At 48.5% G+C, this 20392-nt stretch overlaps 14 non-coding genes across 14 annotated transcripts; all 14 read right to left on the bottom strand.

Moving 5' to 3' along the window:
* Positions 1-727: 727 nt before the first annotated feature.
* LOC142477214 (U1 spliceosomal RNA) lies at positions 728-895 on the bottom strand. The gene has a single exon (XR_012792249.1). It is a non-coding gene; the product is annotated as a U1 spliceosomal RNA (small nuclear RNA).
* A 1266-nt stretch (positions 896-2161) lies between these two features.
* On the bottom strand, positions 2162-2329 carry LOC142477213 (U1 spliceosomal RNA). Its single transcript, XR_012792248.1, has one exon. It is a non-coding gene; the product is annotated as a U1 spliceosomal RNA (small nuclear RNA).
* A 1266-nt stretch (positions 2330-3595) lies between these two features.
* On the bottom strand, positions 3596-3763 carry LOC142477212 (U1 spliceosomal RNA). The gene has a single exon (XR_012792247.1). It is a non-coding gene; the product is annotated as a U1 spliceosomal RNA (small nuclear RNA).
* Positions 3764-5061: 1298 nt separating this feature from the next.
* Positions 5062-5229, bottom strand: LOC142477211 (U1 spliceosomal RNA). The gene has a single exon (XR_012792246.1). It is a non-coding gene; the product is annotated as a U1 spliceosomal RNA (small nuclear RNA).
* A 1300-nt stretch (positions 5230-6529) lies between these two features.
* LOC142477210 (U1 spliceosomal RNA) lies at positions 6530-6697 on the bottom strand. Its single transcript, XR_012792245.1, has one exon. It is a non-coding gene; the product is annotated as a U1 spliceosomal RNA (small nuclear RNA).
* Positions 6698-7978: 1281 nt separating this feature from the next.
* Positions 7979-8146, bottom strand: LOC142477209 (U1 spliceosomal RNA). The gene has a single exon (XR_012792244.1). It is a non-coding gene; the product is annotated as a U1 spliceosomal RNA (small nuclear RNA).
* Positions 8147-9432: 1286 nt separating this feature from the next.
* Positions 9433-9600, bottom strand: LOC142477208 (U1 spliceosomal RNA). The gene has a single exon (XR_012792243.1). It is a non-coding gene; the product is annotated as a U1 spliceosomal RNA (small nuclear RNA).
* A 1287-nt stretch (positions 9601-10887) lies between these two features.
* Positions 10888-11055, bottom strand: LOC142477207 (U1 spliceosomal RNA). Its single transcript, XR_012792242.1, has one exon. It is a non-coding gene; the product is annotated as a U1 spliceosomal RNA (small nuclear RNA).
* A 1305-nt stretch (positions 11056-12360) lies between these two features.
* Positions 12361-12528, bottom strand: LOC142477206 (U1 spliceosomal RNA). Its single transcript, XR_012792241.1, has one exon. It is a non-coding gene; the product is annotated as a U1 spliceosomal RNA (small nuclear RNA).
* Positions 12529-13809: 1281 nt separating this feature from the next.
* LOC142477205 (U1 spliceosomal RNA) lies at positions 13810-13977 on the bottom strand. Its single transcript, XR_012792240.1, has one exon. It is a non-coding gene; the product is annotated as a U1 spliceosomal RNA (small nuclear RNA).
* Positions 13978-15280: 1303 nt separating this feature from the next.
* LOC142477203 (U1 spliceosomal RNA) lies at positions 15281-15448 on the bottom strand. Its single transcript, XR_012792238.1, has one exon. It is a non-coding gene; the product is annotated as a U1 spliceosomal RNA (small nuclear RNA).
* Positions 15449-16726: 1278 nt separating this feature from the next.
* Positions 16727-16894, bottom strand: LOC142477202 (U1 spliceosomal RNA). The gene has a single exon (XR_012792237.1). It is a non-coding gene; the product is annotated as a U1 spliceosomal RNA (small nuclear RNA).
* Positions 16895-18219: 1325 nt separating this feature from the next.
* On the bottom strand, positions 18220-18387 carry LOC142477201 (U1 spliceosomal RNA). The gene has a single exon (XR_012792236.1). It is a non-coding gene; the product is annotated as a U1 spliceosomal RNA (small nuclear RNA).
* A 1269-nt stretch (positions 18388-19656) lies between these two features.
* LOC142477200 (U1 spliceosomal RNA) lies at positions 19657-19824 on the bottom strand. The gene has a single exon (XR_012792235.1). It is a non-coding gene; the product is annotated as a U1 spliceosomal RNA (small nuclear RNA).
* Positions 19825-20392: the final 568 nt, after the last annotated feature.

The raw sequence follows: 20392 nt of genomic DNA, 5'->3' as shown, positions 1-20392 counted from the left end.
CCACTGACACCTGCTGCTGCTGCTGCTGCTGCTGCATAAAAAGGGAGAGGTGCCCTGTCCTGCTGGCAAACGTGACACTTTGGCCCTTACCAGCATGGCTGTTTACCTGGCATTTGCATAAATATAGAAGCAAGCTAACACTGTCTGCTGCTCCATGGATAGAGATAGATAGATAGATAGATAGATAGATAGATAGATAGATAGAGATTGTTTTTTGCACAGCTCAGCAGATAGTCTGCAATCTGTTGCTTTTAAATGCTGCTCTTTGTTACTTTGGAGCCTAGAAACTCTAGAACGTACTGTACACTCCCTTTGTGATATCATCACAGGGGGTTGTCTGGCTACAGAGACCCAGACATACCATGTAGAACTAGGGTGGGGAGGGGGTGAAATAAAAACCCCATATCATATCCTGCAAGCAAGGACCGTCCATTTTTTCAAATCCAGATTTGATTGTAAATGTGCTGTTTTTTTCATAAATATATATATACAGTACACAGTATTTGTTTCCCTATTTCCCAATCCACCTGTGAACTTATTCCTAAACGTCTGTGCAGGTACATCATTGTCATTTGTCCCTGTTTGAGATGTTGCTAGCTGGCTATTTATTGTACATGGTGCTCCTTTTTGCCAGCAGTTATTGACCATGCCCAAAGCCCAAGCAGTGGGAATAGCAGCAGCTTGTCTGAACAAACACCTGTTTCTGTTTTTTGTAACCATCCAAAAACAGGGGAGAGCGCGCACGCAGTCCCCCACTACCAGAAATTGTGCAGTCGAGTTTCCCGCATGTGGGGAAATCGCAGAGGTCAGCTAGCTCCAAGTGCAATGAGCTAGCCTCGCCCTGGGAGAGCCACCTGCTGGAGCATGGCTTAAAACTCCCCTGCCAGGTAAGTATGAGTTGCAATGGCGCGCTGGGGGCAACTAGCCCTGTCCCAGGACAACTGTCACCCTTGTGGAGAGAGCAGCTTGGTCATTGGTGCAGCAAGCAACACAGTACCTGAGGCCTAGTATCTGAGCCGCTGCAGCCAGCACCTGCAGCAAGGAGCAGCCTAGGCCATTCCATGCAAACATTTGTGCAGCAGCAGCAGCAGCAGCAGCAGCAGCAGCAGCAGCAGCAGCAGCAGCAGCAGCAGCAATGAATATTTGTCAAACAACATAGATCCAAGACACCCCGTCCTCCTCCCCCCCCCCCCAGAAGCGAAGCAAAGCAAAGCAAAGCAAAGCCAAACCAAACCCTCCCCCCCATCCAACAAGCACCCAGAGCAGCCAAGCTTCGCCGTAAGGTACTTCTTCTTAGTTTTAAAAGAAAGAAGCAATCACTTTGAACACCGCTCAGCTCTGTCATTTCAGCTGCCGGAGAGACAGGGGGACACCATATTTCTGGGGTGGCTTTCTACATCTCCCCTACCTGCTGGCACTCTCTTTTTCTGACCTCCACTGACACCTGCTGCTGCTGCTGCTGCTGCTGCATAAAAAGGGAGAGGTGCCCTGTCCTGCTGGCAAACGTGACACTTTGGCCCTTACCAGCATGGCTGTTTACCTGGCATTTGCATAAATATAGAAGCAAGCTAACACTGTCTGCTGCTCCATGGATAGAGATAGATAGATAGATAGATAGATAGATAGATAGATAGATAGAGATTGTTTTTTGCACAGCTCAGCAGATAGTCTGCAATCTGTTGCTTTTAAATGCTGCTCTTTGTTACTTTGGAGCCTAGAAACTCTAGAACGTACTGTACACTCCCTTTGTGATATCATCACAGGGGGTTGTCTGGCTACAGAGACCCAGACATACCATGTAGAACTAGGGTGGGGAGGGGGTGAAATAAAAACCCCATATCATATCCTGCAAGCAAGGACCGTCCATTTTTTCAAATCCAGATTTGATTGTAAATGTGCTGTTTTTTTCATAAATATATATATACAGTACACAGTATTTGTTTCCCTATTTCCCAATCCACCTGTGAACTTATTCCTAAACGTCTGTGCAGGTACATCATTGTCATTTGTCCCTGTTTGAGATGTTGCTAGCTGGCTATTTATTGTACATGGTGCTCCTTTTTGCCAGCAGTTATTGACCATGCCCAAAGCCCAAGCAGTGGGAATAGCAGCAGCTTGTCTGAACAAACACCTGTTTCTGTTTTTTGTAACCATCCAAAAACAGGGGAGAGCGCGCACGCAGTCCCCCACTACCAGAAATTGTGCAGTCGAGTTTCCCGCATGTGGGGAAATCGCAGAGGTCAGCTAGCTCCAAGTGCAATGAGCTAGCCTCGCCCTGGGAGAGCCACCTGCTGGAGCATGGCTTAAAACTCCCCTGCCAGGTAAGTATGAGTTGCAATGGCGCGCTGGGGGCAACTAGCCCTGTCCCAGGACAACTGTCACCCTTGTGGAGAGAGCAGCTTGGTCATTGGTGCAGCAAGCAACACAGTACCTGAGGCCTAGTATCTGAGCCGCTGCAGCCAGCACCTGCAGCAAGGAGCAGCCTAGGCCATTCCATGCAAACATTTGTGCAGCAGCAGCAGCAGCAGCAGCAGCAGCAGCAGCAGCAGCAGCAGCAGCAGCAGCAGCAGCAATGAATATTTGTCAAACAACATAGATCCAAGACACCCCGTCCTCCTCCCCCCCCCCCCAGAAGCGAAGCAAAGCAAAGCAAAGCAAAGCCAAACCAAACCCTCCCCCCCATCCAACAAGCACCCAGAGCAGCCAAGCTTCGCCGTAAGGTACTTCTTCTTAGTTTTAAAAGAAAGAAGCAATCACTTTGAACACCGCTCAGCTCTGTCATTTCAGCTGCCGGAGAGACAGGGGGACACCATATTTCTGGGGTGGCTTTCTACATCTCCCCTACCTGCTGGCACTCTCTTTTTCTGACCTCCACTGACACCTGCTGCTGCTGCTGCTGCTGCATAAAAAGGGAGAGGTGCCCTGTCCTGCTGGCAAACGTGACACTTTGGCCCTTACCAGCATGGCTGTTTACCTGGCATTTGCATAAATATAGAAGCAAGCTAACACTGTCTGCTGCTCCATGGATAGAGATAGATAGATAGATAGATAGATAGATAGATAGATAGATAGAGATTGTTTTTTGCACAGCTCAGCAGATAGTCTGCAATCTGTTGCTTTTAAATGCTGCTCTTTGTTACTTTGGAGCCTAGAAACTCTAGAACGTACTGTACACTCCCTTTGTGATATCATCACAGGGGGTTGTCTGGCTACAGAGACCCAGACATACCATGTAGAACTAGGGTGGGGAGGGGGTGAAATAAAAACCCCATATCATATCCTGCAAGCAAGGACCGTCCATTTTTTCAAATCCAGATTTGATTGTAAATGTGCTGTTTTTTTCATAAATATATATATACAGTACACAGTATTTGTTTCCCTATTTCCCAATCCACCTGTGAACTTATTCCTAAACGTCTGTGCAGGTACATCATTGTCATTTGTCCCTGTTTGAGATGTTGCTAGCTGGCTATTTATTGTACATGGTGCTCCTTTTTGCCAGCAGTTATTGACCATGCCCAAAGCCCAAGCAGTGGGAATAGCAGCAGCTTGTCTGAACAAACACCTGTTTCTGTTTTTTGTAACCATCCAAAAACAGGGGAGAGCGCGCACGCAGTCCCCCACTACCAGAAATTGTGCAGTCGAGTTTCCCGCATGTGGGGAAATCGCAGAGGTCAGCTAGCTCCAAGTGCAATGAGCTAGCCTCGCCCTGGGAGAGCCACCTGCTGGAGCATGGCTTAAAACTCCCCTGCCAGGTAAGTATGAGTTGCAATGGCGCGCTGGGGGCAACTAGCCCTGTCCCAGGACAACTGTCACCCTTGTGGAGAGAGCAGCTTGGTCATTGGTGCAGCAAGCAACACAGTACCTGAGGCCTAGTATCTGAGCCGCTGCAGCCAGCACCTGCAGCAAGGAGCAGCCTAGGCCATTCCATGCAAACATTTGTGCAGCAGCAGCAGCAGCAGCAGCAGCAGCAGCAGCAGCAGCAGCAGCAGCAGCAGCAATGAATATTTGTCAAACAACATAGATCCAAGACACCCCGTCCTCCTCCCCCCCCCCCCAGAAGCGAAGCAAAGCAAAGCAAAGCAAAGCAAAGCAAAGCAAAGCAAAGCAAAGCCAAACCAAACCCTCCCCCCCATCCAACAAGCACCCAGAGCAGCCAAGCTTCGCCGTAAGGTACTTCTTCTTAGTTTTAAAAGAAAGAAGCAATCACTTTGAACACCGCTCAGCTCTGTCATTTCAGCTGCCGGAGAGACAGGGGGACACCATATTTCTGGGGTGGCTTTCTACATCTCCCCTACCTGCTGGCACTCTCTTTTTCTGACCTCCACTGACACCTGCTGCTGCTGCTGCTGCATAAAAAGGGAGAGGTGCCCTGTCCTGCTGGCAAACGTGACACTTTGGCCCTTACCAGCATGGCTGTTTACCTGGCATTTGCATAAATATAGAAGCAAGCTAACACTGTCTGCTGCTCCATGGATAGAGATAGATAGATAGATAGATAGATAGATAGATAGATAGATAGATAGATAGATAGATAGAGATTGTTTTTTGCACAGCTCAGCAGATAGTCTGCAATCTGTTGCTTTTAAATGCTGCTCTTTGTTACTTTGGAGCCTAGAAACTCTAGAACGTACTGTACACTCCCTTTGTGATATCATCACAGGGGGTTGTCTGGCTACAGAGACCCAGACATACCATGTAGAACTAGGGTGGGGAGGGGGTGAAATAAAAACCCCATATCATATCCTGCAAGCAAGGACCGTCCATTTTTTCAAATCCAGATTTGATTGTAAATGTGCTGTTTTTTTCATAAATATATATATACAGTACACAGTATTTGTTTCCCTATTTCCCAATCCACCTGTGAACTTATTCCTAAACGTCTGTGCAGGTACATCATTGTCATTTGTCCCTGTTTGAGATGTTGCTAGCTGGCTATTTATTGTACATGGTGCTCCTTTTTGCCAGCAGTTATTGACCATGCCCAAAGCCCAAGCAGTGGGAATAGCAGCAGCTTGTCTGAACAAACACCTGTTTCTGTTTTTTGTAACCATCCAAAAACAGGGGAGAGCGCGCACGCAGTCCCCCACTACCAGAAATTGTGCAGTCGAGTTTCCCGCATGTGGGGAAATCGCAGAGGTCAGCTAGCTCCAAGTGCAATGAGCTAGCCTCGCCCTGGGAGAGCCACCTGCTGGAGCATGGCTTAAAACTCCCCTGCCAGGTAAGTATGAGTTGCAATGGCGCGCTGGGGGCAACTAGCCCTGTCCCAGGACAACTGTCACCCTTGTGGAGAGAGCAGCTTGGTCATTGGTGCAGCAAGCAACACAGTACCTGAGGCCTAGTATCTGAGCCGCTGCAGCCAGCACCTGCAGCAAGGAGCAGCCTAGGCCATTCCATGCAAACATTTGTGCTGCAGCAGCAGCAGCAGCAGCAGCAGCAGCAGCAGCAGCAGCAGCAGCAATGAATATTTGTCAAACAACATAGATCCAAGACACCCCGTCCTCCTCCCCCCCCCCCCCAGAAGCGAAGCAAAGCAAAGCAAAGCAAAGCAAAGCAAAGCAAAGCAAAGCAAAGCAAAGCAAAGCCAAACCAAACCCTCCCCCCCATCCAACAAGCACCCAGAGCAGCCAAGCTTCGCCGTAAGGTACTTCTTCTTAGTTTTAAAAGAAAGAAGCAATCACTTTGAACACCGCTCAGCTCTGTCATTTCAGCTGCCGGAGAGACAGGGGGACACCATATTTCTGGGGTGGCTTTCTACATCTCCCCTACCTGCTGGCACTCTCTTTTTCTGACCTCCACTGACACCTGCTGCTGCTGCTGCTGCTGCTGCTGCATAAAAAGGGAGAGGTGCCCTGTCCTGCTGGCAAACGTGACACTTTGGCCCTTACCAGCATGGCTGTTTACCTGGCATTTGCATAAATATAGAAGCAAGCTAACACTGTCTGCTGCTCCATGGATAGAGATAGATAGATAGATAGATAGATAGATAGATAGATAGATAGATAGAGATTGTTTTTTGCACAGCTCAGCAGATAGTCTGCAATCTGTTGCTTTTAAATGCTGCTCTTTGTTACTTTGGAGCCTAGAAACTCTAGAACGTACTGTACACTCCCTTTGTGATATCATCACAGGGGGTTGTCTGGCTACAGAGACCCAGACATACCATGTAGAACTAGGGTGGGGAGGGGGTGAAATAAAAACCCCATATCATATCCTGCAAGCAAGGACCGTCCATTTTTTCAAATCCAGATTTGATTGTAAATGTGCTGTTTTTTTCATAAATATATATATACAGTACACAGTATTTGTTTCCCTATTTCCCAATCCACCTGTGAACTTATTCCTAAACGTCTGTGCAGGTACATCATTGTCATTTGTCCCTGTTTGAGATGTTGCTAGCTGGCTATTTATTGTACATGGTGCTCCTTTTTGCCAGCAGTTATTGACCATGCCCAAAGCCCAAGCAGTGGGAATAGCAGCAGCTTGTCTGAACAAACACCTGTTTCTGTTTTTTGTAACCATCCAAAAACAGGGGAGAGCGCGCACGCAGTCCCCCACTACCAGAAATTGTGCAGTCGAGTTTCCCGCATGTGGGGAAATCGCAGAGGTCAGCTAGCTCCAAGTGCAATGAGCTAGCCTCGCCCTGGGAGAGCCACCTGCTGGAGCATGGCTTAAAACTCCCCTGCCAGGTAAGTATGAGTTGCAATGGCGCGCTGGGGGCAACTAGCCCTGTCCCAGGACAACTGTCACCCTTGTGGAGAGAGCAGCTTGGTCATTGGTGCAGCAAGCAACACAGTACCTGAGGCCTAGTATCTGAGCCGCTGCAGCCAGCACCTGCAGCAAGGAGCAGCCTAGGCCATTCCATGCAAACATTTGTGCAGCAGCAGCAGCAGCAGCAGCAGCAGCAGCAGCAGCAGCAGCAGCAGCAGCAATGAATATTTGTCAAACAACATAGATCCAAGACACCCCGTCCTCCTCCCCCCCCCCCCAGAAGCGAAGCAAAGCAAAGCAAAGCAAAGCAAAGCAAAGCAAAGCCAAACCAAACCCTCCCCCCCATCCAACAAGCACCCAGAGCAGCCAAGCTTCGCCGTAAGGTACTTCTTCTTAGTTTTAAAAGAAAGAAGCAATCACTTTGAACACCGCTCAGCTCTGTCATTTCAGCTGCCGGAGAGACAGGGGGACACCATATTTCTGGGGTGGCTTTCTACATCTCCCCTACCTGCTGGCACTCTCTTTTTCTGACCTCCACTGACACCTGCTGCTGCTGCTGCTGCATAAAAAGGGAGAGGTGCCCTGTCCTGCTGGCAAACGTGACACTTTGGCCCTTACCAGCATGGCTGTTTACCTGGCATTTGCATAAATATAGAAGCAAGCTAACACTGTCTGCTGCTCCATGGATAGAGATAGATAGATAGATAGATAGATAGATAGATAGATAGATAGATAGATAGATAGAGATTGTTTTTTGCACAGCTCAGCAGATAGTCTGCAATCTGTTGCTTTTAAATGCTGCTCTTTGTTACTTTGGAGCCTAGAAACTCTAGAACGTACTGTACACTCCCTTTGTGATATCATCACAGGGGGTTGTCTGGCTACAGAGACCCAGACATACCATGTAGAACTAGGGTGGGGAGGGGGTGAAATAAAAACCCCATATCATATCCTGCAAGCAAGGACCGTCCATTTTTTCAAATCCAGATTTGATTGTAAATGTGCTGTTTTTTTCATAAATATATATATACAGTACACAGTATTTGTTTCCCTATTTCCCAATCCACCTGTGAACTTATTCCTAAACGTCTGTGCAGGTACATCATTGTCATTTGTCCCTGTTTGAGATGTTGCTAGCTGGCTATTTATTGTACATGGTGCTCCTTTTTGCCAGCAGTTATTGACCATGCCCAAAGCCCAAGCAGTGGGAATAGCAGCAGCTTGTCTGAACAAACACCTGTTTCTGTTTTTTGTAACCATCCAAAAACAGGGGAGAGCGCGCACGCAGTCCCCCACTACCAGAAATTGTGCAGTCGAGTTTCCCGCATGTGGGGAAATCGCAGAGGTCAGCTAGCTCCAAGTGCAATGAGCTAGCCTCGCCCTGGGAGAGCCACCTGCTGGAGCATGGCTTAAAACTCCCCTGCCAGGTAAGTATGAGTTGCAATGGCGCGCTGGGGGCAACTAGCCCTGTCCCAGGACAACTGTCACCCTTGTGGAGAGAGCAGCTTGGTCATTGGTGCAGCAAGCAACACAGTACCTGAGGCCTAGTATCTGAGCCGCTGCAGCCAGCACCTGCAGCAAGGAGCAGCCTAGGCCATTCCATGCAAACATTTGTGCTGCAGCAGCAGCAGCAGCAGCAGCAGCAGCAGCAGCAGCAATGAATATTTGTCAAACAACATAGATCCAAGACACCCCGTCCTCCTCCCCCCCCCCCCCAGAAGCGAAGCAAAGCAAAGCAAAGCAAAGCAAAGCAAAGCAAAGCAAAGCAAAGCAAAGCCAAACCAAACCCTCCCCCCCATCCAACAAGCACCCAGAGCAGCCAAGCTTCGCCGTAAGGTACTTCTTCTTAGTTTTAAAAGAAAGAAGCAATCACTTTGAACACCGCTCAGCTCTGTCATTTCAGCTGCCGGAGAGACAGGGGGACACCATATTTCTGGGGTGGCTTTCTACATCTCCCCTACCTGCTGGCACTCTCTTTTTCTGACCTCCACTGACACCTGCTGCTGCTGCTGCTGCTGCTGCTGCATAAAAAGGGAGAGGTGCCCTGTCCTGCTGGCAAACGTGACACTTTGGCCCTTACCAGCATGGCTGTTTACCTGGCATTTGCATAAATATAGAAGCAAGCTAACACTGTCTGCTGCTCCATGGATAGAGATAGATAGATAGATAGATAGATAGATAGATAGATAGATAGATAGAGATTGTTTTTTGCACAGCTCAGCAGATAGTCTGCAATCTGTTGCTTTTAAATGCTGCTCTTTGTTACTTTGGAGCCTAGAAACTCTAGAACGTACTGTACACTCCCTTTGTGATATCATCACAGGGGGTTGTCTGGCTACAGAGACCCAGACATACCATGTAGAACTAGGGTGGGGAGGGGGTGAAATAAAAACCCCATATCATATCCTGCAAGCAAGGACCGTCCATTTTTTCAAATCCAGATTTGATTGTAAATGTGCTGTTTTTTTCATAAATATATATATACAGTACACAGTATTTGTTTCCCTATTTCCCAATCCACCTGTGAACTTATTCCTAAACGTCTGTGCAGGTACATCATTGTCATTTGTCCCTGTTTGAGATGTTGCTAGCTGGCTATTTATTGTACATGGTGCTCCTTTTTGCCAGCAGTTATTGACCATGCCCAAAGCCCAAGCAGTGGGAATAGCAGCAGCTTGTCTGAACAAACACCTGTTTCTGTTTTTTGTAACCATCCAAAAACAGGGGAGAGCGCGCACGCAGTCCCCCACTACCAGAAATTGTGCAGTCGAGTTTCCCGCATGTGGGGAAATCGCAGAGGTCAGCTAGCTCCAAGTGCAATGAGCTAGCCTCGCCCTGGGAGAGCCACCTGCTGGAGCATGGCTTAAAACTCCCCTGCCAGGTAAGTATGAGTTGCAATGGCGCGCTGGGGGCAACTAGCCCTGTCCCAGGACAACTGTCACCCTTGTGGAGAGAGCAGCTTGGTCATTGGTGCAGCAAGCAACACAGTACCTGAGGCCTAGTATCTGAGCCGCTGCAGCCAGCACCTGCAGCAAGGAGCAGCCTAGGCCATTCCATGCAAACATTTGTGCAGCAGCAGCAGCAGCAGCAGCAGCAGCAGCAGCAGCAGCAGCAGCAGCAGCAGCAGCAATGAATATTTGTCAAACAACATAGATCCAAGACACCCCGTCCTCCTCCCCCCCCCCCCAGAAGCGAAGCAAAGCAAAGCAAAGCAAAGCAAAGCAAAGCAAAGCCAAACCAAACCCTCCCCCCCATCCAACAAGCACCCAGAGCAGCCAAGCTTCGCCGTAAGGTACTTCTTCTTAGTTTTAAAAGAAAGAAGCAATCACTTTGAACACCGCTCAGCTCTGTCATTTCAGCTGCCGGAGAGACAGGGGGACACCATATTTCTGGGGTGGCTTTCTACATCTCCCCTACCTGCTGGCACTCTCTTTTTCTGACCTCCACTGACACCTGCTGCTGCTGCTGCTGCATAAAAAGGGAGAGGTGCCCTGTCCTGCTGGCAAACGTGACACTTTGGCCCTTACCAGCATGGCTGTTTACCTGGCATTTGCATAAATATAGAAGCAAGCTAACACTGTCTGCTGCTCCATGGATAGAGATAGATAGATAGATAGATAGATAGATAGATAGATAGATAGATAGATAGATAGAGATTGTTTTTTGCACAGCTCAGCAGATAGTCTGCAATCTGTTGCTTTTAAATGCTGCTCTTTGTTACTTTGGAGCCTAGAAACTCTAGAACGTACTGTACACTCCCTTTGTGATATCATCACAGGGGGTTGTCTGGCTACAGAGACCCAGACATACCATGTAGAACTAGGGTGGGGAGGGGGTGAAATAAAAACCCCATATCATATCCTGCAAGCAAGGACCGTCCATTTTTTCAAATCCAGATTTGATTGTAAATGTGCTGTTTTTTTCATAAATATATATATACAGTACACAGTATTTGTTTCCCTATTTCCCAATCCACCTGTGAACTTATTCCTAAACGTCTGTGCAGGTACATCATTGTCATTTGTCCCTGTTTGAGATGTTGCTAGCTGGCTATTTATTGTACATGGTGCTCCTTTTTGCCAGCAGTTATTGACCATGCCCAAAGCCCAAGCAGTGGGAATAGCAGCAGCTTGTCTGAACAAACACCTGTTTCTGTTTTTTGTAACCATCCAAAAACAGGGGAGAGCGCGCACGCAGTCCCCCACTACCAGAAATTGTGCAGTCGAGTTTCCCGCATGTGGGGAAATCGCAGAGGTCAGCTAGCTCCAAGTGCAATGAGCTAGCCTCGCCCTGGGAGAGCCACCTGCTGGAGCATGGCTTAAAACTCCCCTGCCAGGTAAGTATGAGTTGCAATGGCGCGCTGGGGGCAACTAGCCCTGTCCCAGGACAACTGTCACCCTTGTGGAGAGAGCAGCTTGGTCATTGGTGCAGCAAGCAACACAGTACCTGAGGCCTAGTATCTGAGCCGCTGCAGCCAGCACCTGCAGCAAGGAGCAGCCTAGGCCATTCCATGCAAACATTTGTGCTGCAGCAGCAGCAGCAGCAGCAGCAGCAGCAGCAGCAGCAATGAATATTTGTCAAACAACATAGATCCAAGACACCCCGTCCTCCTCCCCCCCCCCCCCAGAAGCGAAGCAAAGCAAAGCAAAGCAAAGCAAAGCAAAGCAAAGCAAAGCAAAGCAAAGCAAAGCAAAGCAAAGCAAAGCCAAACCAAACCCTCCCCCCCATCCAACAAGCACCCAGAGCAGCCAAGCTTCGCCGTAAGGTACTTCTTCTTAGTTTTAAAAGAAAGAAGCAATCACTTTGAACACCGCTCAGCTCTGTCATTTCAGCTGCCGGAGAGACAGGGGGACACCATATTTCTGGGGTGGCTTTCTACATCTCCCCTACCTGCTGGCACTCTCTTTTTCTGACCTCCACTGACACCTGCTGCTGCTGCTGCTGCTGCTGCTGCTGCATAAAAAGGGAGAGGTGCCCTGTCCTGCTGGCAAACGTGACACTTTGGCCCTTACCAGCATGGCTGTTTACCTGGCATTTGCATAAATATAGAAGCAAGCTAACACTGTCTGCTGCTCCATGGATAGAGATAGATAGATAGATAGATAGATAGATAGATAGATAGATAGAGATTGTTTTTTGCACAGCTCAGCAGATAGTCTGCAATCTGTTGCTTTTAAATGCTGCTCTTTGTTACTTTGGAGCCTAGAAACTCTAGAACGTACTGTACACTCCCTTTGTGATATCATCACAGGGGGTTGTCTGGCTACAGAGACCCAGACATACCATGTAGAACTAGGGTGGGGAGGGGGTGAAATAAAAACCCCATATCATATCCTGCAAGCAAGGACCGTCCATTTTTTCAAATCCAGATTTGATTGTAAATGTGCTGTTTTTTTCATAAATATATATATACAGTACACAGTATTTGTTTCCCTATTTCCCAATCCACCTGTGAACTTATTCCTAAACGTCTGTGCAGGTACATCATTGTCATTTGTCCCTGTTTGAGATGTTGCTAGCTGGCTATTTATTGTACATGGTGCTCCTTTTTGCCAGCAGTTATTGACCATGCCCAAAGCCCAAGCAGTGGGAATAGCAGCAGCTTGTCTGAACAAACACCTGTTTCTGTTTTTTGTAACCATCCAAAAACAGGGGAGAGCGCGCACGCAGTCCCCCACTACCAGAAATTGTGCAGTCGAGTTTCCCGCATGTGGGGAAATCGCAGAGGTCAGCTAGCTCCAAGTGCAATGAGCTAGCCTCGCCCTGGGAGAGCCACCTGCTGGAGCATGGCTTAAAACTCCCCTGCCAGGTAAGTATGAGTTGCAATGGCGCGCTGGGGGCAACTAGCCCTGTCCCAGGACAACTGTCACCCTTGTGGAGAGAGCAGCTTGGTCATTGGTGCAGCAAGCAACACAGTACCTGAGGCCTAGTATCTGAGCCGCTGCAGCCAGCACCTGCAGCAAGGAGCAGCCTAGGCCATTCCATGCAAACATTTGTGCAGCAGCAGCAGCAGCAGCAGCAGCAGCAGCAGCAGCAGCAGCAGCAGCAGCAGCAGCAGCAATGAATATTTGTCAAACAACATAGATCCAAGACACCCCGTCCTCCTCCCCCCCCCCCCAGAAGCGAAGCAAAGCAAAGCAAAGCAAAGCAAAGCAAAGCCAAACCAAACCCTCCCCCCCATCCAACAAGCACCCAGAGCAGCCAAGCTTCGCCGTAAGGTACTTCTTCTTAGTTTTAAAAGAAAGAAGCAATCACTTTGAACACCGCTCAGCTCTGTCATTTCAGCTGCCGGAGAGACAGGGGGACACCATATTTCTGGGGTGGCTTTCTACATCTCCCCTACCTGCTGGCACTCTCTTTTTCTGACCTCCACTGACACCTGCTGCTGCTGCTGCTGCATAAAAAGGGAGAGGTGCCCTGTCCTGCTGGCAAACGTGACACTTTGGCCCTTACCAGCATGGCTGTTTACCTGGCATTTGCATAAATATAGAAGCAAGCTAACACTGTCTGCTGCTCCATGGATAGAGATAGATAGATAGATAGATAGATAGATAGATAGATAGATAGATAGATAGAGATTGTTTTTTGCACAGCTCAGCAGATAGTCTGCAATCTGTTGCTTTTAAATGCTGCTCTTTGTTACTTTGGAGCCTAGAAACTCTAGAACGTACTGTACACTCCCTTTGTGATATCATCACAGGGGGTTGTCTGGCTACAGAGACCCAGACATACCATGTAGAACTAGGGTGGGGAGGGGGTGAAATAAAAACCCCATATCATATCCTGCAAGCAAGGACCGTCCATTTTTTCAAATCCAGATTTGATTGTAAATGTGCTGTTTTTTTCATAAATATATATATACAGTACACAGTATTTGTTTCCCTATTTCCCAATCCACCTGTGAACTTATTCCTAAACGTCTGTGCAGGTACATCATTGTCATTTGTCCCTGTTTGAGATGTTGCTAGCTGGCTATTTATTGTACATGGTGCTCCTTTTTGCCAGCAGTTATTGACCATGCCCAAAGCCCAAGCAGTGGGAATAGCAGCAGCTTGTCTGAACAAACACCTGTTTCTGTTTTTTGTAACCATCCAAAAACAGGGGAGAGCGCGCACGCAGTCCCCCACTACCAGAAATTGTGCAGTCGAGTTTCCCGCATGTGGGGAAATCGCAGAGGTCAGCTAGCTCCAAGTGCAATGAGCTAGCCTCGCCCTGGGAGAGCCACCTGCTGGAGCATGGCTTAAAACTCCCCTGCCAGGTAAGTATGAGTTGCAATGGCGCGCTGGGGGCAACTAGCCCTGTCCCAGGACAACTGTCACCCTTGTGGAGAGAGCAGCTTGGTCATTGGTGCAGCAAGCAACACAGTACCTGAGGCCTAGTATCTGAGCCGCTGCAGCCAGCACCTGCAGCAAGGAGCAGCCTAGGCCATTCCATGCAAACATTTGTGCTGCAGCAGCAGCAGCAGCAGCAGCAGCAGCAGCAGCAGCAATGAATATTTGTCAAACAACATAGATCCAAGACACCCCGTCCTCCTCCCCCCCCCCCCAGAAGCGAAGCAAAGCAAAGCAAAGCAAAGCAAAGCAAAGCAAAGCAAAGCAAAGCAAAGCAAAGCAAAGCAAAGCCAAACCAAACCCTCCCCCCCATCCAACAAGCACCCAGAGCAGCCAAGCTTCGCCGTAAGGTACTTCTTCTTAGTTTTAAAAGAAAGAAGCAATCACTTTGAACACCGCTCAGCTCTGTCATTTCAGCTGCCGGAGAGACAGGGGGACACCATATTTCTGGGGTGGCTTTCTACATCTCCCCTACCTGCTGGCACTCTCTTTTTCTGACCTCCACTGACACCTGCTGCTGCTGCTGCTGCTGCTGCTGCTGCATAAAAAGGGAGAGGTGCCCTGTCCTGCTGGCAAACGTGACACTTTGGCCCTTACCAGCATGGCTGTTTACCTGGCATTTGCATAAATATAGAAGCAAGCTAACACTGTCTGCTGCTCCATGGATAGAGATAGATAGATAGATAGATAGATAGATAGATAGATAGATAGATAGAGATTGTTTTTTGCACAGCTCAGCAGATAGTCTGCAATCTGTTGCTTTTAAATGCTGCTCTTTGTTACTTTGGAGCCTAGAAACTCTAGAACGTACTGTACACTCCCTTTGTGATATCATCACAGGGGGTTGTCTGGCTACAGAGACCCAGACATACCATGTAGAACTAGGGTGGGGAGGGGGTGAAATAAAAACCCCATATCATATCCTGCAAGCAAGGACCGTCCATTTTTTCAAATCCAGATTTGATTGTAAATGTGCTGTTTTTTTCATAAATATATATATACAGTACACAGTATTTGTTTCCCTATTTCCCAATCCACCTGTGAACTTATTCCTAAACGTCTGTGCAGGTACATCATTGTCATTTGTCCCTGTTTGAGATGTTGCTAGCTGGCTATTTATTGTACATGGTGCTCCTTTTTGCCAGCAGTTATTGACCATGCCCAAAGCCCAAGCAGTGGGAATAGCAGCAGCTTGTCTGAACAAACACCTGTTTCTGTTTTTTGTAACCATCCAAAAACAGGGGAGAGCGCGCACGCAGTCCCCCACTACCAGAAATTGTGCAGTCGAGTTTCCCGCATGTGGGGAAATCGCAGAGGTCAGCTAGCTCCAAGTGCAATGAGCTAGCCTCGCCCTGGGAGAGCCACCTGCTGGAGCATGGCTTAAAACTCCCCTGCCAGGTAAGTATGAGTTGCAATGGCGCGCTGGGGGCAACTAGCCCTGTCCCAGGACAACTGTCACCCTTGTGGAGAGAGCAGCTTGGTCATTGGTGCAGCAAGCAACACAGTACCTGAGGCCTAGTATCTGAGCCGCTGCAGCCAGCACCTGCAGCAAGGAGCAGCCTAGGCCATTCCATGCAAACATTTGTGCAGCAGCAGCAGCAGCAGCAGCAGCAGCAGCAGCAGCAGCAGCAGCAGCAGCAGCAGCAATGAATATTTGTCAAACAACATAGATCCAAGACACCCCGTCCTCCTCCCCCCCCCCCCAGAAGCGAAGCAAAGCAAAGCAAAGCAAAGCAAAGCAAAGCCAAACCAAACCCTCCCCCCCATCCAACAAGCACCCAGAGCAGCCAAGCTTCGCCGTAAGGTACTTCTTCTTAGTTTTAAAAGAAAGAAGCAATCACTTTGAACACCGCTCAGCTCTGTCATTTCAGCTGCCGGAGAGACAGGGGGACACCATATTTCTGGGGTGGCTTTCTACATCTCCCCTACCTGCTGGCACTCTCTTTTTCTGACCTCCACTGACACCTGCTGCTGCTGCTGCTGCATAAAAAGGGAGAGGTGCCCTGTCCTGCTGGCAAACGTGACACTTTGGCCCTTACCAGCATGGCTGTTTACCTGGCATTTGCATAAATATAGAAGCAAGCTAACACTGTCTGCTGCTCCATGGATAGAGATAGATAGATAGATAGATAGATAGATAGATAGATAGATAGATAGATAGAGATTGTTTTTTGCACAGCTCAGCAGATAGTCTGCAATCTGTTGCTTTTAAATGCTGCTCTTTGTTACTTTGGAGCCTAGAAACTCTAGAACGTACTGTACACTCCCTTTGTGATATCATCACAGGGGGTTGTCTGGCTACAGAGACCCAGACATACCATGTAGAACTAGGGTGGGGAGGGGGTGAAATAAAAACCCCATATCATATCCTGCAAGCAAGGACCGTCCATTTTTTCAAATCCAGATTTGATTGTAAATGTGCTGTTTTTTTCATAAATATATATATACAGTACACAGTATTTGTTTCCCTATTTCCCAATCCACCTGTGAACTTATTCCTAAACGTCTGTGCAGGTACATCATTGTCATTTGTCCCTGTTTGAGATGTTGCTAGCTGGCTATTTATTGTACATGGTGCTCCTTTTTGCCAGCAGTTATTGACCATGCCCAAAGCCCAAGCAGTGGGAATAGCAGCAGCTTGTCTGAACAAACACCTGTTTCTGTTTTTTGTAACCATCCAAAAACAGGGGAGAGCGCGCACGCAGTCCCCCACTACCAGAAATTGTGCAGTCGAGTTTCCCGCATGTGGGGAAATCGCAGAGGTCAGCTAGCTCCAAGTGCAATGAGCTAGCCTCGCCCTGGGAGAGCCACCTGCTGGAGCATGGCTTAAAACTCCCCTGCCAGGTAAGTATGAGTTGCAATGGCGCGCTGGGGGCAACTAGCCCTGTCCCAGGACAACTGTCACCCTTGTGGAGAGAGCAGCTTGGTCATTGGTGCAGCAAGCAACACAGTACCTGAGGCCTAGTATCTGAGCCGCTGCAGCCAGCACCTGCAGCAAGGAGCAGCCTAGGCCATTCCATGCAAACATTTGTGCTGCAGCAGCAGCAGCAGCAGCAGCAGCAGCAGCAGCAGCAATGAATATTTGTCAAACAACATAGATCCAAGACACCCCGTCCTCCTCCCCCCCCCCCCCAGAAGCGAAGCAAAGCAAAGCAAAGCAAAGCAAAGCAAAGCAAAGCAAAGCAAAGCAAAGCAAAGCAAAGCAAAGCAAAGCCAAACCAAACCCTCCCCCCCATCCAACAAGCACCCAGAGCAGCCAAGCTTCGCCGTAAGGTACTTCTTCTTAGTTTTAAAAGAAAGAAGCAATCACTTTGAACACCGCTCAGCTCTGTCATTTCAGCTGCCGGAGAGACAGGGGGACACCATATTTCTGGGGTGGCTTTCTACATCTCCCCTACCTGCTGGCACTCTCTTTTTCTGACCTCCACTGACACCTGCTGCTGCTGCTGCTGCTGCTGCTGCTGCATAAAAAGGGAGAGGTGCCCTGTCCTGCTGGCAAACGTGACACTTTGGCCCTTACCAGCATGGCTGTTTACCTGGCATTTGCATAAATATAGAAGCAAGCTAACACTGTCTGCTGCTCCATGGATAGAGATAGATAGATAGATAGATAGATAGATAGATAGATAGATAGATAGATAGATAGATAGATAGAGATTGTTTTTTGCACAGCTCAGCAGATAGTCTGCAATCTGTTGCTTTTAAATGCTGCTCTTTGTTACTTTGGAGCCTAGAAACTCTAGAACGTACTGTACACTCCCTTTGTGATATCATCACAGGGGGTTGTCTGGCTACAGAGACCCAGACATACCATGTAGAACTAGGGTGGGGAGGGGGTGAAATAAAAACCCCATATCATATCCTGCAAGCAAGGACCGTCCATTTTTTCAAATCCAGATTTGATTGTAAATGTGCTGTTTTTTTCATAAATATATATATACAGTACACAGTATTTGTTTCCCTATTTCCCAATCCACCTGTGAACTTATTCCTAAACGTCTGTGCAGGTACATCATTGTCATTTGTCCCTGTTTGAGATGTTGCTAGCTGGCTATTTATTGTACATGGTGCTCCTTTTTGCCAGCAGTTATTGACCATGCCCAAAGCCCAAGCAGTGGGAATAGCAGCAGCTTGTCTGAACAAACACCTGTTTCTGTTTTTTGTAACCATCCAAAAACAGGGGAGAGCGCGCACGCAGTCCCCCACTACCAGAAATTGTGCAGTCGAGTTTCCCGCATGTGGGGAAATCGCAGAGGTCAGCTAGCTCCAAGTGCAATGAGCTAGCCTCGCCCTGGGAGAGCCACCTGCTGGAGCATGGCTTAAAACTCCCCTGCCAGGTAAGTATGAGTTGCAATGGCGCGCTGGGGGCAACTAGCCCTGTCCCAGGACAACTGTCACCCTTGTGGAGAGAGCAGCTTGGTCATTGGTGCAGCAAGCAACACAGTACCTGAGGCCTAGTATCTGAGCCGCTGCAGCCAGCACCTGCAGCAAGGAGCAGCCTAGGCCATTCCATGCAAACATTTGTGCAGCAGCAGCAGCAGCAGCAGCAGCAGCAGCAGCAGCAGCAGCAATGAATATTTGTCAAACAACATAGATCCAAGACACCCCGTCCTCCTCCCCCCCCCCCCAGAAGCGAAGCAAAGCAAAGCAAAGCAAAGCAAAGCAAAGCCAAACCAAACCCTCCCCCCCATCCAACAAGCACCCAGAGCAGCCAAGCTTCGCCGTAAGGTACTTCTTCTTAGTTTTAAAAGAAAGAAGCAATCACTTTGAACACCGCTCAGCTCTGTCATTTCAGCTGCCGGAGAGACAGGGGGACACCATATTTCTGGGGTGGCTTTCTACATCTCCCCTACCTGCTGGCACTCTCTTTTTCTGACCTCCACTGACACCTGCTGCTGCTGCTGCTGCTGCTGCATAAAAAGGGAGAGGTGCCCTGTCCTGCTGGCAAACGTGACACTTTGGCCCTTACCAGCATGGCTGTTTACCTGGCATTTGCATAAATATAGAAGCAAGCTAACACTGTCTGCTGCTCCATGGATAGAGATAGATAGATAGATAGATAGATAGATAGATAGATAGATAGATAGATAGAGATTGTTTTTTGCACAGCTCAGCAGATAGTCTGCAATCTGTTGCTTTTAAATGCTGCTCTTTGTTACTTTGGAGCCTAGAAACTCTAGAACGTACTGTACACTCCCTTTGTGATATCATCACAGGGGGTTGTCTGGCTACAGAGACCCAGACATACCATGTAGAACTAGGGTGGGGAGGGGGTGAAATAAAAACCCCATATCATATCCTGCAAGCAAGGACCGTCCATTTTTTCAAATCCAGATTTGATTGTAAATGTGCTGTTTTTTTCATAAATATATATATACAGTACACAGTATTTGTTTCCCTATTTCCCAATCCACCTGTGAACTTATTCCTAAACGTCTGTGCAGGTACATCATTGTCATTTGTCCCTGTTTGAGATGTTGCTAGCTGGCTATTTATTGTACATGGTGCTCCTTTTTGCCAGCAGTTATTGACCATGCCCAAAGCCCAAGCAGTGGGAATAGCAGCAGCTTGTCTGAACAAACACCTGTTTCTGTTTTTTGTAACCATCCAAAAACAGGGGAGAGCGCGCACGCAGTCCCCCACTACCAGAAATTGTGCAGTCGAGTTTCCCGCATGTGGGGAAATCGCAGAGGTCAGCTAGCTCCAAGTGCAATGAGCTAGCCTCGCCCTGGGAGAGCCACCTGCTGGAGCATGGCTTAAAACTCCCCTGCCAGGTAAGTATGAGTTGCAATGGCGCGCTGGGGGCAACTAGCCCTGTCCCAGGACAACTGTCACCCTTGTGGAGAGAGCAGCTTGGTCATTGGTGCAGCAAGCAACACAGTACCTGAGGCCTAGTATCTGAGCCGCTGCAGCCAGCACCTGCAGCAAGGAGCAGCCTAGGCCATTCCATGCAAACATTTGTGCTGCAGCAGCAGCAGCAGCAGCAGCAGCAGCAGCAGCAGCAATGAATATTTGTCAAACAACATAGATCCAAGACACCCCGTCCTCCTCCCCCCCCCCCCCAGAAGCGAAGCAAAGCAAAGCAAAGCAAAGCAAAGCAAAGCAAAGCAAAGCAAAGCAAAGCAAAGCAAAGCAAAGCAAAGCAAAGCCAAACCAAACCCTCCCCCCCATCCAACAAGCACCCAGAGCAGCCAAGCTTCGCCGTAAGGTACTTCTTCTTAGTTTTAAAAGAAAGAAGCAATCACTTTGAACACCGCTCAGCTCTGTCATTTCAGCTGCCGGAGAGACAGGGGGACACCATATTTCTGGGGTGGCTTTCTACATCTCCCCTACCTGCTGGCACTCTCTTT

Source organism: Ascaphus truei, unplaced genomic scaffold (assembly GCF_040206685.1).
Source record: "Ascaphus truei isolate aAscTru1 unplaced genomic scaffold, aAscTru1.hap1 HAP1_SCAFFOLD_2049, whole genome shotgun sequence".
In the NCBI taxonomy this organism is placed as follows: domain Eukaryota; kingdom Metazoa; phylum Chordata; class Amphibia; order Anura; family Ascaphidae; genus Ascaphus; species Ascaphus truei.
This window is presented reverse-complemented; position numbering and strand designations above follow the sequence as displayed.